Source organism: Triticum urartu, chromosome 4A (genome assembly GCF_056163025.1).
Source record: "Triticum urartu cultivar PI428250 chromosome 4A, HENAU_Tu73, whole genome shotgun sequence".
Lineage (NCBI taxonomy): Eukaryota > Viridiplantae > Streptophyta > Magnoliopsida > Poales > Poaceae > Triticum > Triticum urartu.
In genome coordinates, this window is record NC_141876.1 from 559,856,278 (window position 1) to 559,869,977 (window position 13,700).

A 13,700-nucleotide genomic window follows, 5' to 3' on the forward strand; every position below is an offset into this window, starting at 1 on the left:
CTATCATATTACTTTGCTACTAAATATTTTGCTGTAAATATTAAGTTTCCAGCTATGGTTGAATTGACAACTCAGCTGCTAATAGTTGAGAATATTCTTTGGCTCCCCCTGTGTCGAATCAATAAATTTGGGTCGAATACTCTACCCTCGAAAACTGTTGTGATCCCCTATACTTGTGGGTTATCAGTCTTTTTCTAGCGAGGATTTTTATCGCGTGTGACTCTAGATCTTTAGTACATGACATCAACGAAGGAAGTGACGGTATCTTTGCCTCCATTATCAAAGAGATCAATGCTAGGAGATGCTTTTTGGCAGCTGCATCATAATCTTTGAAGGCGTGCTTCAAATCATGAAGCCCACAATCTTGTTAGATATCTTTCGCTCATCTAGAGTCGTCACTTGTGGCTTGCTATTTCTCATAACCCTATTTGTATCCCTATAATCCATACCGTTGAGCAATAAAGTTCGGTTTATCCCTAAAAAAGCAAGAGAAATAACATAAAACTCCACTTTTGAAGCTCAGTATATGATGTCTATGAAGATTAAAAAATGAACTAGAGTTACCAAAATCGTGTAGCCATGGGCTTATAATGAAAGATTGTATTTTTACAAGATTTATTTTTTATTCTGGTGTCTTTCACAAAAAATTCAAGCTTATTTTCAGCTGGCACAACAACAAAAATATTATATGCCCTAAAACAATTACAGAGAATACTAAAAAAATAATTGTAATTAAATTTATAAACTAGCGTTATCAAAATCATGTGGCCATGAGCTTATATACCATAAAGAAAAATATGGTGTTCTTAGAAGATTTATTTATTTTAGTTCTGATGTCTTTCATGAAAAAATCAAAACTTATTTTCAGCCGGCACAACAAAAAAATAGTATATGCCCCGAAAAAAATGATGTGAGAATACTTGAAAAATAATCGTAATTAAATTCGAAACCAAAAAAAAAATTGGTCCCGATGGGGCTTGAACCCATGACCTTCCGTACATCGGACGGAAACTCTAACCAACTGAGCTACGGGACCTCAACACGTAAGCGTATTCTTAAGCAAATAAAAATTAATAATCAAAGGTTTAGAGAAAATGATGGCGAACCGTATAGTTATATCATACTCCTAATGACGAACAAAATTTCTGTCGCTAACCATCCGATGATCCGATCCGCTGGATAAAACTGGACGGTCGGATCGGGCCGTCTCCCACTCTGCTCGCAGCCTCGCCGAAACCCCACGAACCCCGAAGGCGATGGCGATCCATGCGGCGGCGGGTTGGCTCCGGCGAGCGGCATCAGCGGCGGCGTTGCCTCGCCTATCTTATGGACTCACCATCATCCCAACCCACAGAGAAGAAGCTCTCGTCGCTTATCCTCCCGTTATATTCCGTTTTTTGTCCCTGACACCTACATGTGCGTGCTCTGTTCTCGGTGATCCCTTTGCCATTGCTGTTACGTAGTACCAAGAGGATGCACACTAGGTGTTCGGCGAATTGCCTAGTGCGGTAGAAACTGGAAAGCGCGACCTTCCTAAATGTTTCAACATAGTCGACAGCCTTATGGTGCAGATCGCCTGTTTTGTTGATTATTACTTGGCAGGTATAAGTGATAGATATAGTGTTTGGCAGCCTCAGTTAGAGCAGTGTCTTATTCAGGGTAATGTTGCTGTTTGAAGACATAGGTTAATGTAGATGCAAATTTGACAGAATGTGATTTACGAATTAGTATTAATAATATTAACAACAACATATGAAGAACCTACAATCGTGCATCATCGGTGCTACTTAGTAGGATATCATGCCTACACTCCCGCATCCTCAACGCTACGTAGTAGGATATATCATATTTCGGCCTGCTATCTATGTGTTCTTCAGATAGATAGTTCTTGTTGCCGGCTTGTTATCCTTGTAGACAATGGCCGTTGCTGCCCTAATACTATCTTGTGCATTTCAGATCTAGAAATATAAGAAGGGTTTGAGAAATGGGCCCAAAGCCCTGAAGCCTGTTCCAGTAATTGCCCGTTGCAGGTACGGTTTTGGAACTTGAGATATCCTTGTCAGTGCTTCTAATTCTTGTGCTTTTACTAACGTAGTAATATTCATCTTTGTGTAAAATTAATAAAAAGAAATCAAATGATTAGAGAAAACGATGGCGGATCTTAATTAACGCAATTCTGCCGCTAGCCGTAATAATTCATCTTTCATAGGCGTTTGACTTGATTTCGTTTCATGTTTGTGTATGTCCTACTGCGTAATAAATCTTGATGAAAGTGGCTCCCTCCTATTTATTAGAAACTTGTAACTTAAAGAAAATTTGAAATCACAAATATTGGAAACCTTCCGGAGCTGCCGACGGTGTAGTACAGCAGCTGTGGACGGATGCCAAGCTTGGTGAGGTACACACCGAGTAGCACCTACCTTGCGGTGAGATAGAGATACGCGCTTTATGGAGCAAGCTCGATTATACATTCCGATCTTATCGGTCGTGCGGGAATATGGCAATAGGCGGCAAAAAATGCACACTTTCACGGGGCTAGCCTAATGAAGCAGACAGCTTGATTGATTTCGATGACCGCAAAAAGAAAAAGAAAAAGAAGCTTGATTATTGATTTCGCGAGGAGGCTTGCTAGCTAGATATGCCAAGCACCAAAACCGATCGCGACACCCAGCTTCGCCGGAACCAAACTACCTAGGTCCACCACAACACTTAACGCTTGCTGAAGGGTGCTGCGACCGGCAAGGCGTCCAGGCCGTTCCAGCGCGGAGCTGGCCACCATATTTCGACGGTGATGCCATTGGCGTGGACGCACCTGGAGAGAACTAGTGTATATCATGTCGCAAGGTTGTGGACTGAAGTGAAACCGTGGAACAAGTTAGTGTACTTCCAGTAGAATTACCTGTTTCGTTACTCAGTTTACAAAGAGTAGCGATTGGTAGGAGAAGAGATGCTCACGCAAGAAAGGACACAATGGGATGTACGAACTGAATGACCAGTTTGACAGACAGAAAAGAACATCTGAGAGTGCATGGCAGTCTGTGGGAGGGACTAAAACATTTGGATTATTCCAGCAAAACCTGCAACGAAGTTGAACAACAGAACCCACCAGCAAGAAACTTGCTGTATGCATGCACTGAAAAAGAAGAGAGGAAACATTTGATTTTCAAGCATTCATCGTCAGACTGACCATTCAACTTCATGTACATTTATGCAACGTTACTTGGCAAATTGGCAACAATACCCTGCTCATAAATAAACTTCTCGAACAGCAGATAATATCTGACTAGATTACAAAATGGTACTCCCTCCGTCCCATAATGTAAGTGTCAAAAACGTCTTACATTTATGGGACGGAGGGAGTAATAAATTGCAATAACACAAAACACAATTTGAAAGAGGCTTGTATCTCAGCGTGCCATTTGATTTGAGAGATTGGTCGGATCGTAAATAAGGCAAAGGAAGAATGGCATTGTTCCATGATCAGGAGGAGCATTGTTCCTCTAGCTTTAAGACAGATTCATTGGTATGGCTGGAAATTTGCTGCCGCAAATCTTGCTCGAGTTCATCATCATAGGAACCATTAAGCCACACTTCTTTCAGATGCAGTAAATTCTTGAGCTCAGAAACCATCAATGACGACCCACGAGAGCAATGAACCATCAGCACCTCAATAAAGCTCACTCGTAATATCCAAGAGAAACATGTAACCTGGAGGTGCAATCAATCTAGAGGATCCGGGACGACAAGACGTTCCCAGACCACGACATAGAGTGCGGCTTACCAACCTGGAGTGCCCCATCTTGAATCGGTTTCACACAAAGACAATGAAAGCCATCTTTGAATAGCAACTCTTCAAGGGCGTCTGCATCCTCTTGCATTAATATGGTCATCTCAAGATTACCCTTTTTGAGGTTGTCAAGTTGCTTCATCCAGATTGGCAATGTGAGTACATGTCCATGAAACTTAATGCTCTTGAGGGTCTGGGGAGGTGAGGAGATGTCACCGAAACGGGCGAAATGACCCTCTTTGTCCTTATCGAGTTGCACTAACAAGGACTCCAAATGGGCATGGCCTAAGATGGCAAAACACAAGTCATGCCAGTTTCCCCGGTTGATGCCGGATACACCAAGCTTGCGCATTTGGTTAAGGGTTTTGAGCTCCTTCAGCATTACCAAGAGTATGTAAAAACGTAAGCTTTCCAATCCCGACAGGAACCTTCACACCGCCATTATTAAGTAGGCATCTTTGGAACTTCAACAACCAGCCAGATGCCAAACTATGTGGCCTGCAGATCCAAGATGGTGTTGATGTCCTGACATTACCTCCTACAGCTCGGATCATCGATGTGTCATAAATGTCCTCCTGTGATGGTGATGATGTCTGGTTTACAACAGTCTCATTGTCTTCATTCCACAACCAGTTGGTGCCCGCACGAATGTATTGCAGCTTTTGTAGTTTGATGATAGCCAGTGGCAGTGTGACAATGGAGGTGTGTCTGACATCTAGAGTATGTAGCTGCCTAAGGCCATCCAAGGATTCTGGCAGCCGACTAATCTCTTTACATCCTCGTAGGCAGAGGAACTTAAGGCGAGGTAGTAGTTTCCCGATATGATCAAGGTCGTCACTTTTTACACCTAATGCGTCGGCTAAATCCAACACCCGAACCAGCCCCATCTTATCAGATATGAGGAATGATTTCCAATCACCAAACACAGTCAATGATCGTATCCGTGAGAAATCGATGCCCTTGAATACAATCTCATCTCTGCCCAGCTACTCCTTATGATGAGGTGTTGTCCTGAATGTTGTGAGTTGAGGTTGCAGTGCCCCTCCAGTGCAAGGACAAGGTTATCTTCCATTGGTTGTGAGAAGATGTACTCATGGAAGAAACCATTTACTTGGTATCGGGCCTTGGATTCTGGCTGTTGGGTTATGCTCAAATTGACAAGCTCAGAAAACAAGCTCTCCGCATTTTCCTCAGTCACTCTACCAGATGTATTCCTAGAGTAACATTCTGCAATCCAACGCCTTAGCAAATGCCTCCTTCTGATGTGTTTTGCAGGAAAAACAGAAATATAGAAGATACATGGCTTGAGTGAATCAGAGCAAGCCTCAAAGTAAGACTGCATCCAAAGCAAATAGGCCCCTTAAACTATGGAATAATCTTCGGTCCCTCTCCAGGGTTCCTATAAAGTCAACATTTATATCCTTCAACACATATGTGGTTGCCGAGGAGATGTCTTCAAATTGGGTTATTTCTTTTTCTATAGCTGCTATAATCTTGAGAATCCCCCCACATATACGATATGTTTTGAGAGCTCCATCTCGTTATGAGCCATTTCCTTGCTGCTACAAATTATCTAAAATTCGAAACAATAATTACTTTTGGGAGCAACCAGTTAAACCGTTAAAAATATATTTATATAATTTATTTGATTTCACCACGAAAACTAAATACAAGGGTGTATTTTCAAAAGAGAATTTTAGAATCAAATTCAAAGGTAATAGAATAAAGAGTATATGGATGTATTTCCAACATCGGCCATGGTCCGAAAACTAGATGTTGAAAAACAAAACCCAAAATTACCAAGTTTAATCTCATCCAATCCAACTTGTGAATTTTCTTGATCATCCCATCTAGTAATATTTTTGAATTTTTTGCAAGAGCTAGACCTACACATGGACAGACGATCCCAACCGGATCCGATTTCTGCAGCGAAGCTCAGACGAGTCTTATTAATTAAAGTACACCATCAGATCTCTATCAAGATAACAAATTGATCATCATCAATATGTTCTAATCCATGAGCATAAATATAAAATTATATAGAGTTTTCCCAAAAAAAATCCAGCATTTTTGCTATCGTGAAATATCAAAAAACTTATTTCTGGCCGGTAAAGTAAAAATATTATGGTCTCACATAGGCTTGAGAATCTAAAAAAAAATTAATTGCAATTAAATTAAAATAAAAAGTGGGTCCTAGTGGGCTTTGATTGCAATTAAATTAAAAAAACTTGGTCCCCATGAGGATTGAATTAGATTCTGGACACGTGTGGCCTGACGGATCTCGGGGAAGGAGTTGGACTTTTGAGAAAAAAGTTTCTGGAGAAACTTTTACTAAAGTGCGGCTTGATAGAAGTGTAGCAAACATGGCCCCATGAGGATTGAATTAGATTCTGGACACGTGTGGCCTGACGGATCTCGGGGAAGGAGTTGGACTTTTGAGAAAAAAGTTTCTGGAGAAACTTTTACTAAAGTGCGGCTTGATAGAAGTGTAGCAAACATGGCCTGCCCCCCCCCCCCCCCCCCCCTTGAAGATTTAAATATGAAGTGTGCTGGGAGAGCGACCCAGCGCTGGTGGATGTTGTGCATGCCGGATGGACAAAAACCCCGAGTGATTCGGTAGCACAGGTGGGGGACAAACTCAGAAACCTGGTTGGCGACCTGACACATTGGGATCGGGTGCACTTTGGCAATATTCGGATGCAGATTCGCCAGCTCCAGGTTCAGCTACAGGAGATGTGTGACTCTCGAGGAAGATCGGGTCCCTCATTGGCTGAATTAAAAACTGTGGACAACCTGGTAGAACTTTTTCACCGGGAGGAGATATTGTGGCGCTCGAGAGCCAGAATAGAATAGCTTATGCATGGTGATAAAAATACCTATTTTTTCACCTACGGGCCAGCCGTCGTAGGAGAAAGAACCAGATGAAATCCCTCCAGCGGCTAGATGGGCAGTTGACCACGGGATGAGATGGAAACAATGACCACAGACTTCTACAAAGACTTGTATACATCTCAAGGGGTTCATGACATGGACAGGGTTCTAGACACAGTGCCTCGGAAGGTTACGACAGCGATGAACGATAGTTTAAACGCTCCATACAGTGCCCAGGAGCAAAACCGCACTTTTTCAAATGTACCCCACAAAGGCACCGGATCCCGACGGCTTTCCAGCTCACTTCTTTCAGCGTCACTGGGATGTGTGCGGAGATGAGGTCACCAAAGCAGTCCTTAAAATTGTTGAGGGGAAAGAGTCACCGGAGAGCATCAACGAAACTACTTTGGTTCTTATTCTAAAGGTGAAAAATCCTACACTTTTGTCCCAATTCCGGCCAATCAGCTTATGCAATGTACTTTACAAGATTGCTTCAGAGATAATTTCAGAGGAACAGTCAGCCTTTGTACCCGGCAGGCTGATTACTGACAATATTATCATGGCCTATGAATGTCTACATTTTATGAAAAGGAACAAAGCAAAGAAACACCAATCCTGCGCCTTAAAGCTAGACATGATGAAGGCTTACGATAGAGTTGAGTGGGACTACCTCAAGGCTATTATGCTAAAGTTGGGTTTCACCGGAAACTGGGTAAGTATTGTCATGAGCCTTGTTACCACAGTTAATTTTTCTGTGTTGTTTAATGGGAAGAAGCTTGAAGGTTTTAAACCATCCAGAGGAATCAGATAGGGGGACCCAATATCCCCGTACTTGTTCTTGATAACAGCAGAGGGCCTGTCGTGCCTGTTAAAATTGAGAAGTGAGTCATCCAACTTGGAGGGGTTACAGGTGGCACCGTTGGCTCCACCAGTTAACCATCTCTTATTCGTTGATGACAGCCTGCTGTTTTTCAAGGCAAATAGTGCGGGTGCTACTGAGGTGAACCAAGTTCTGGAATATTATTGCCAAGCTTCGGGGCAGAGAATAAACAATATGAAGTCACCAATTTATTTCAGCAAGGGGGTTCCGGAGAGTATTCGGAACGAAATAAAGATCCTGTTAAATGTACCCAACAAAACCCTTAATGAAAAGTACCTTGGAATGCCGTCTGATATAGGTAACAGCAAGAATGGTTCCTTCAAGAATCTTAAAGATAGACTGTGGAGCAAAGTCCAAGGCTGGATTGAGACCACCATGTCGAGAGCAGGTAAAGAGGTACTTGTCAAATCAGTAGCTCAGGCGGTGCCAGTCTACTCAATGTCATGTTTTAAGCTTCCTCGAGGCTTGTGTGAACATCTCAACAAGCTTATTAGGAAGTTCTTGTGGGGTAGTAAAGAAGGAAAGATGAAATCTCATTGGGTCTCTTGGAAGGAGATGACTCAGCCAAAAGGAATGGGGGGGGGGGTCTGGGCTTCAAAGATTTCAAGCTCTTTAACCTCTCAATGCTTGCCAGACAGGCTTGGCACATCTTGCAGAACCCTGACAGCATGTGCGCTTGCTTGCTCAAAGGTATTTACTATCCCAATGGAACCATTTTAAATGCTCACCTCGGCAGCACCCCGAGCCAAGTGTGGAGAGCAATATTCGAAGGTAGAGACATCCTGCAACAGGGTTTGATCCGTCGCATTGGTAATGGAGCGAGCACAAGAATATGGGAAGACAACTGGTTGCCCCGACCAGAGATGATGAGGCCTTATGGCTGTTTGCTTAATGACCCACTGAATTATGTTTCAGAGTTGATTGATATGACCTCGGCTACATGGGACAGAGAGAGGGTTCAAGCAACCTTTCTGGACATGGATGCTAAAGTCATCTTGGGTATCCCTTTGTGCACAATGAATGTTGATGATTTTTGGAGCTAGAGCCAGGAGAAGAATGGCATCTTTTCCGTCAAATCAGTTTATCGCATGCTAGTGGAGTGAATTGCAAAAAATATCGACACTTCAGGCTAGGTTTGCAGGAACCACACATTTACGGAATTGTGCCAAAAAGCACTGTTTATTTTCATAATTTTTTTGCAAAAAACACTAGTCGTTGGCTTAGGCCATTTTGAGCACGATTATGACAGGTGGGTCCTGCCAGAAGGGGTGAGGTGGCACAACATAACGGTTCGCAAAAAGACAGAATAACAGGGACTGATTTGAAAAAGAGCCTGAGAGGATAAGGTCATCTTTCAAATAAAAAAAAGAGGATAAGGTCATCTCCTCAGCCGTGCGCACGAGCTCCCGGCCGGCGAGCTCGGCATGGACGACGGCTCCGCGACGCCCCTCCTCCTCCTTCTCCTCCTCTATTCCCCCGCCCCCACCTTCCTCCCACTCCCCGGCCTCGGCCTCCCCTTGTTGCTCACCTGCATCGGCTCCGGCAAGGAGAAGAGGACGCGCGACGGCGGCCGCGTAGGCGTGAAGAGGAGGCGCGACAACGGCGGCCATGGATGAGCTCTGGCCGGAGCTGCGCATCAACGAGGCAAATCCACTGACGGTGGGCATGGAGGTGTGGTCCATGTCCCTCGACCGTGAGCTCCGCTGTCGGCGCCCCCTATCTCTCCCATCTCTCTCTGAGGTCGGTGCCTTCCCCAATCTCTCCCGTCTCTCTCTGATGCGTGCCTGATGCTCAAGCCGACGGCACCGGAGCTCAATCATGGTTGCTCGATGCCCAAGCTGGATCAGCCTGAGCTCATCCATGGCCGCTGATGCTCAAGCCGCCGCTGGAGCTCCATTGCCTCGCCGTCCTAACCGACACCGCCGCTGGATCCAGGCCCTCTTGCCCGTCCGAGACCACGCGGACCTCCCTGTGCCCCGTCGCCGGCGTCCACCACCGAACTGGAGGACCCGATTGCTTTTTCTTCAGGGGTCCTTTTGCAAAATAAAACTGTAGCGGGATGTAATTGACTATTTTTTTGCCACGTCACTCCTTCTGACGGGACCCACCTGTCATAATCGTGCTCAAAACGGCCTAAGCCAGTGACTAGTGTTTTTTGCAAAAAATTATGAAAAAAAGTAGTGCTTTTTGGCACAATTCCGTAAATGTATGGTTTCTGCAAACCTTACCTGAAGTGTCGATGTTTCTTGCAATTCACTCCATGCTAGTGAGTACAAGACAGAGGCACGAAGCGTGGTTGGAAAACAGGGTTCGGCCCTCCAACACGGCGACAGAAGAATTGCAATGAAAAAGGCTATGAAAAACAGAAGTATCGGGGAAGGTTCGCATGTTCCTTTGGAGGTTATCTAAACACTCTATACCAACTAATGACGTTAGGGCGCACCGACACATGTCAGACTCCAGCGCATGCGGCATTTGCGGCGCCCCAGATTCATGGAGACATTCCCTCTTGGAATGCGGTTTCATCAACAGGTATCTTCAAGATCTGAACCTGCTGGCTGCACCTACTCTTAACCAGACTCAGCAAGCTGCTCATTTGGCCAATGCAAATACTCGACGCCCAAAAGCACCACCAGCGGGCCATGCAAAGATTCATGTCGATGCTGCTTGTCGTAAGGGACTAGGAAGCGCAGTGGCAGCTGTTTGCTGTGATGAAACGGGCGCTTATCTGGGAAACTCAGCCCTCGTGATTGCAGGAGTTGACGACCCTGAAATTCTGGAAACAATAGCCTGCAAGGAGGCGCTAGCATTGGCACAGGATCTCAACATCCAAAGCCTTGTTGTTGCATCAGGCTCTAAGGGAGCATACGGAGCTATCAACAACAGAAACGGTGGAACCAATGGTGCAATCATCTCGGAGATTCATAGTATAGCTTTTACTTTGAGTTGTAGTTTTACATTTGAAGGTCGTGCCGTTAATGTTGAGGCACATAGATTAGCCAAGTATACATTTTCTTTAGGTCCGGGACGACACATTTGGCTAGGCCAACCCCATGACCAAAGATGTATCCCACTTTATGTGGTCTTTGCTGAATAAAACTTGATTTTATCCTAAAAAAAGATTCACGAGAATCTAAAATGTGTATAACACACTTGCCAATCACCACCGTCAGCGGAGGACAGAATCACGAGAGAAATGATGCAAATTCTACTTTAAAGTGCACATCGAATCTCTATCAAGATAACAAATTAGTTGGCATCAATATGTTATAATCCATGAGCTTAAATCTAAAAATACATCGTGTTTTCCCATGTTTTTACATCATTTTTGCTGTTGGAAAAAATAAATCAAAAACCTTATTTTGGCCTGCAGAGTAAAAGTATTATGGTCACAGAGGCTTGAGAATCTAAAAAACATTAATCACAATTAAACTAAAATAAAAAATGGGTCCCGATGGGCTTTAATCACAACTAAATTAAAAAATAAAAACTTGGTCCCGATGGGGAATGAGTTAGAGTCACGAGAATCTAAAATGTGTATAACACACTTGCAAGTCCTTGCAAATCACCACTGTTAGCGGAGGAGAAAATCACGAGAGAAATAAGCAAACTCTACTTTAAAGCGCACCATCAGATCTCTGTTAAGATAACAAATGAGCATAAATCTAAAAATATTGTGTTTTCCATGTTTCTTACATCATTTTTGCTATCGTGAAAAAAAACTACTTTTAGCCTGTAGAGTGAAAATGTTATGGTCTCGTAGAGACTTGAGAATCTGAAAACATTAATCGCAATTAAACAAAAATAAAAATCTAGGTCCAGGTGGGCTTTAATCTGAATTAAATTTAAAACAAAAAAATTGGTCCCGATGGGGATTGAGTTAGATTCATGAGAATCTAAAATGTGTATAACACACTTCCCAATCACCACTGTTAGCAGAGGAGAGAATCATGAGAGAAATAATGCAAACTCTACTTTAAAGCGAATCATCGGATCTCTATCAAGATAAAAAATTAGTCATCATGAATATGTTGTAATCCATGAGCTTGAATCTAAAAAATATGTGTTTTCCCATGGATTTTTACATCATTTTTGGTATCGTGTAAAAAAAACTATATTTGGCCTGTAGAGTAAAAATATTATGGTCTCACAGAGACTTGAAAAAACTAAAAAACATTAATCACAATTAAATTAAAATAAAAATGTGTCCCCATGGGCTTTGATCGCAATAAATTTTAAAATAAATCAACTATCCCTATGGGGATTGAGTTAGATTCACAAAAATCGAAAAAGTGCATAACACACTTGCCATTCCCCACTGCTAGCAGAGGAGAGAATCACGAGAGAAATAGTGCAAGCTCTACTTTAAAGCGCACCATCGGATCTCTATCAAGACAACAAATTAGTCGTCATCAAAATGTTGTAGTCTACGAGCTTAGTAAATCTAACAATATACCGTGTTTTTCTATGGTTTTTCACATCATTTTTTCTATCGTGAAAAATCATAAAACTTATTTTTACCATGTAGAGTAAAAATATTATGGTCTCACATAGACTTGAGTATCTAAAAAAAATTAATCAAAATTAAATTAAAATTAAAAAAGGGTCCCAATGGGCTTTAATCTCAATTAAATTTAAAACAAAAAATTGGTACGATGGGGATTGAACCCGTGACCTTCCACATATCAAACGGATACTCTAACCAACTTTTTTTTGAACACGATACTCTAACAAGCTAGGCTATGGGACCTCGACACATAGTCGTATTATCAAATTAATATAAATTAAAACCAAAGTTTTAAAGAAAATGATGGCGAACTTTAAATTAAAATAACTTTTTTTGTCACTAACCATCTGATGATACTAGAAGATACCTCATGCATTGCGCCAGAAATCCAGCAATGGAGAGATATGAAAAAAAAGGAAAATGGTAATATGTGATCATTATTAGATTGACACATTTCAGTGCAAAAAAATTAACATTGACCCATTTTCTCAATTCGAAGTTCATCAAACTACAGAAATTGCAACGTAAATCTGGAGCTCATTTAGAGGGTTTGAAGAATATTTCGTTGCGACTTACAGTGAGGAGGTTAGTAGAAGATTGGCCAGAAAATTGTCGCAATTTTTTTTAACATTGACCCATTTTCTCAATTCGAAGTTCATCAAACTACAAAAATTGCAGCGTAAAACTAGAGCTCACTTAGAGGGTTTGAAGAATATTTCGTTGCGACTTACAGTGAGGAGGTTGGCATAAGATTGGCCAGAAAATTGTCATGCTTGCAAACTAAATTTGACATCATCGCGCCAATATAAATCGGCCATGAAAAACTTCATGTTTGTCATCATTTTCAAAAATACATTGTCCCCCTAAAAAATTATGAAGAATACTGAAAAAAATATTGTGCTTGCAAACTAAACTTCATGATTTTTAACGTTTCCAAAAGTATATTTGTGCCCCTAAATAATTATGAAGAATATAATAAAAAACTGGTCCCGATGGGGCTTGAACCCATGACCTTCCGTGTATCAGACGGAAACTTCATGATTTATTTATTTTAGTTCCGATGTCTTTCATGAAAAATTCAAAACTTATTTTCAGCCGACACAAAAAAAAGTGCCCCCCAAAAAATGATGTAAGAATACTTCAAAAACTAATTGTAATTAAATTCGAAACCAAAACAAAAAATTGGTCCCGATGGGGCTTGAACCCATGACCTTCCGTACATCGGACGGAAACTCTAACCAACTGAGCTACGGGACCTCAACACATAAGCGTGTTCTTGAGCAAATAAAAATTAATAATCAAAGGTTTAGAGAAAATGATGACGAACCTTATTTATAATACTCCTAATAATTAACAAAACTAGATGACACCCCGCGCGTTGTTGCGGGAATTGTAGCAATTAAAAAATTGGAAAATGGACAAATGAAAAGATAATTTGAATATAATTGTTAATTGTGTTGTCTCTCGGCTAAATTAAACCCATTTCATGACACCGAGCAATACACAATACAAATATTTTCCATTTTGCTTTAAGAAATATCAACATTACTACTCTTTCAATTGTCCAGTGACTAAATATAGTGAGCATGAAATCATCTGTTCATCCAAAACATCTCACAAAAGGAGCAAATAAAAATAGAACAAATCAAATAGGC

General features: G+C 41.8%; 2 non-coding genes and 1 pseudogene across 2 annotated transcripts; all 3 read right to left on the reverse strand.

Annotated features, from left to right (window-relative positions):
* Positions 1–962: 962 nt before the first annotated feature.
* On the reverse strand, positions 963–1,036 carry TRNAI-GAU (transfer RNA isoleucine (anticodon GAU)). Its single transcript has one exon. It is a non-coding gene; the product is annotated as a tRNA-Ile (tRNA).
* Positions 1,037–2,358: 1,322 nt separating this feature from the next.
* On the reverse strand, positions 2,359–9,220 carry LOC125552761 (uncharacterized; annotated as a pseudogene).
* Positions 9,221–13,228: 4,008 nt separating this feature from the next.
* TRNAI-GAU (transfer RNA isoleucine (anticodon GAU)) lies at positions 13,229–13,302 on the reverse strand. The gene has a single exon. It is a non-coding gene; the product is annotated as a tRNA-Ile (tRNA).
* Positions 13,303–13,700: the final 398 nt, after the last annotated feature.